We start from the raw sequence: 4,025 nt of genomic DNA on the forward strand, positions 1-4,025 counted from the left end.
TAGACTTCTTACACCTTATTTCAGATTAAATAACATAACGAACAGTAGTAACTTTAGGTTTACCCGATCTCCAGGGATATGGCCTTGATACTCACTAGTGCTCGATCGCATCGATAGGTTCACTGCCTTAAGTGTAGGTTGCATAAGTAGCCCATCAAGTTTTTAGTGCCGTTGCCGGGGAACAGTAACGGTAAACTAGAGCGAATTGTTTTTATGTTAATTTAGTCATTATTTGTTTATTCATTTATTCTTTATTTTTTTGGTTTCTTTTATTTATTGTATTATTTTTGATTGATTGGTGGTTGTTTGGCTGTCGGTTTCAGGTAGTATATGACCCAGAGCTCTAACCCTGATCCCATAATACCCTTATCCGACCCGGAGCGCTCTCTCAGATTATTGAGACGATGTTTGCAGGCAGTTGAGGAGGAGGACGGAGTTACAATTCAGGTTCAAGGAACTGACGCGATGGAGAACCTCAACCCCCAAGCCGATGAGGATCAGAGGACGATGTACGAGTTTGCTCGACCATCTTTGGATGGGACGAAAACTAGTATAGTCAGACCTGCTGTAGCGGCCAACAATTTTGAAATAAAAGCCAACGTGATCTAGATGATCCAGCAGAGCGTGCAGTTTGGAAGATTGCCCAACGAGGATCCCAATGCACATATCTCTAATTTTTTAGAGATTTGTGACACATTCAAGATAAACGGAACAACCGATGACGCCATTCAACTGAGATTGTTTCCATTTTCCTTGAGGGACAGAGCTAAAAGATGGTTGCAATCCCTTCCACAGTAAACAATTACTACCTGGAGGGCGTTGGCTGAAAATTTTTTATATAAGTATTTTCCTCCCGCTAAAACTGCTAAACTTAGAAATTTACATATCTTCTTTTATGTAATTTGATGATGAAAGCATGTACGATGCATGGGAGAGGTTTAAAGATCTTTTGAGATGCCGCCCACATCACGGATTGCCGGTGTGGATGCGGTGTCTGGACCTTCTACGGGTTGAACCTTGCAATGAGGCGATGGTGGATGCCGCAGCAGTGGGGCGCTAAACAAGAAGACGCCCGAGTAGGCTCGGAACTGATAGAGGAAATGGCCATGAACAACTATCGTTGGCAATCCCTCAAGAGCCGACCAGGAAGATAGGGAGTGGTCAACCAAGTGGACTCTACAGTAATTGGCGCTCAAGTGGAGCTTCTAGCCAAGAAGATTGACCAACCTGATGTCGGTTCATGCAACTAACGCTATCGCGAAGTTTTATGGTGGACCGCATTACAGCGAATCGCATCATGGGAGGTATGTTTGCTTCATCCTCTACTACTTTTCCATCTAATTCGCTATGTCTTCCGATGTTGAGCAGTTGACTATATGGGAATGCCCCAAGGCAGCAGAACGATCCTTATAGCAATACATATAACCCTGGGTGGCACAATCATCTCAACTTCAGTTTGGAGGAACAATAATGCTCGTGGTCCACTGGTTTTCGAGAGACTTCATCGCCACCGCAACAACAGTCACTGGCTCGCACAAGCTCCTCCTCTACCAAAAAGAAGTCAAATTTAGAGGAGCTTATGATGAAGTTTGTGACGTCACGGAGATGAGGTTCCAAAGAACCGATAGTGCACTTAGGAACCAAAGTAGCCTCGATTCGAACTTGGAGACCCGGATTGGCCAAATCTCTAAGATGTTGTCCGAGAGGCAGTAAGGAGCTCTCCGAGCACCACCGAGTCTAACCCAAGGGAGCACGTGAACGCCATCACTTTGCGTTCAGGTAAGTTAGTTTCAGCTCCTTCTAAGCCTGTTTTTGATGACGCCACTATTGATGTTCAGGTTGAGGTGAGCAGTAAGGTTAGGGAACTTGAGGGAAGAAAGGTGAAATCAATTCCAGTCAGGGAATATGAACCTAAGATCCCTTATCCTGCTAGAGCTAAACAAGCAGAGGTGAAAGAGCAGTTCAGTAAGTTTTTAGATATTTCAGACAACTGCATATTAACTTACCTTTTATTGATGCATTGGAGCAGATGCCAAAGTATGCTAAGTTCTTAAAGGACATACTTAGCAGAAAAAGGAAGTTGGAGGAGGTCGCCTATGTTCAGCTTAACGAGGAGTGCTCAATGGTGTTTCAGAGCAAGTTGCCAGAGAAACATCACGATCTAGGGAGTTTCACTATTCCTTACACTTTAGGTAATTTGTGTGTTGATGATGCATTAGCTGATTTGGGGGCTAGCATAAATGTCATGCCCACTAGTTTGTTCAATAAACTAGGTTTGGGGGAGGCAAAATCCACTAGGATGTGCGTTCAATTAGCTGACCGTTCTGTTAAGCTCCTTAGGGGAATTGTGGAAAATGTGCTAGTTAAGGTAGATAAGTTCATATTCCTGTGGACTTTGTGGTTTTGGATATGGACAATGAGCATGGTGCACCATTAATTTTGGGGAGACCTTTCCTTGCCACAGCTAGAGCTAAAATAGACGTATTTGAAGGGAAGTTAGAACTTCATGTAGGGGATGACTGTGTCACTTTTAGTTTACCCTCATTTGATAGTTCTTCCACCGACCATGTTCATGCCATTTGTAGTATTGATAGAATTGATCTTGCATGTAATACACAACCACAAGATGTACAAATGGATGATGCTATACATGTTTCTTGCCCTATTAGTATGTGTTATTCATCTGAAAAAAACAACTTGTATCAATATGAGACTTTGTGCTATGATAGACCTGAGAAGGGTAGTTGCAAGTTTGTTTTTGACAGGTCACTTAGCCGGAATTCAGAGTGGATAAATGGACATCCCAAATCGGTCTAGAGAGCGGCTCCTTGGTCATTTACCGCACACATCGGACCTTCTCATTGCGCTTATATGCCTCGAGCCCCAACTTACATTGAGCCTACCTTCTTAATTTGCCCGTGATGCAGGAATGCTGATGCAGAGTCCAGCTAGACAACTCAAACAAAAAGAAGCACCTTCGGGAGGCATTCCCAAATCTATTATTGCTTTCTGAATTTTTGGACATTTTTTTTATTTTATGTAGTTATTTGTAGTTAGATATTTCAGTCTGTTTTTAGTGAGTTTGATTTTAAGGAGATGCTATCTTATTGAACTTTTTACTAGATGTTGCTTGGGATGTGTTTATTCTTGAGTTTTGCAAGAGTTAGCCTACTTGATGCTCGTACGTAATTTTGAGGACTAACATATTTTTAAGTGTTAAAGTACACATCAAGGGCAGTATATAGTAGACTTTCTAGTTTTTATCTCTTTTTGTCGTCTTGTTTTTCTCTTAGTTTTCTGATTTCTTTTATGGACTCCCATAATTAGCTTCATTTTACGTATTTTATTCCTTTTATTTTGGAGTGCCTACCTTGTTCACATTGAGGACAGTGTTTTTCATAAGTGTGGGGTAGGTACCGTAGATTTGTGCAAGTACCAATTTTGTCTTTGCTGTTTTTATCTTGTTTTAATTTCCCTTATTGATTGAGTCCATTCATTATTACTGTCCTTATCTTGAGTTTTGTTTTAATCGAGTAGTTAATGATTTTCTTTCTTTTGAATGGACCCTTATTGCTTGTATCGCGTCTTTATGGGAAGAAGGCAATGAACGAATCTCTTAGTTTCAATCAAGCCAGGTAAAACTAGTGTTTTTCCTTAATCCTTTCATCTCACTTTATCTTGGATATAGAACACTGTTAATTTTGATGCTTATTAGATTGTTTAATTGTTTAAACTCTGGTTTGAGAATTCATGCAATTTTATCCCATTCAATGGTGAGGCTTTATGCTCCATTCTTTTTTTATTAGTGAGCATTGTGCAGAATTTTTATTTCTAGAACTTGCTTTGTGATGAATTTTAAGATTACATGAATTGTTGATAGTCATGAGATGATTTGGGCACTTAGGTATTACACAATTTGGCCAAAAGCCTAACCTGGTTTTTTCCCTTAATGAACCCATTTTGAGCCTTAGCCTTTTTCTTTCATTATAAATTAAATCTGACACTCGTTTTACCACTTCTATTCA

At 40.4% G+C, this 4,025-nt stretch overlaps 1 non-coding gene across 1 annotated transcript; it reads right to left on the minus strand.

Annotated features, from left to right (window-relative positions):
• Positions 1-867: 867 nt before the first annotated feature.
• Positions 868-975, minus strand: LOC112533856. The gene has a single exon (XR_003078210.2). It is a non-coding gene; the product is annotated as a small nucleolar RNA R71 (small nucleolar RNA).
• Between the last annotated feature and the right edge of the window lie 3,050 nt (positions 976-4,025).

The sequence above is a fragment of the Ricinus communis genome, chromosome 7 (genome assembly GCF_019578655.1).
Source record: "Ricinus communis isolate WT05 ecotype wild-type chromosome 7, ASM1957865v1, whole genome shotgun sequence".
In the NCBI taxonomy this organism is placed as follows: Eukaryota; Viridiplantae; Streptophyta; class Magnoliopsida; order Malpighiales; family Euphorbiaceae; genus Ricinus; species Ricinus communis.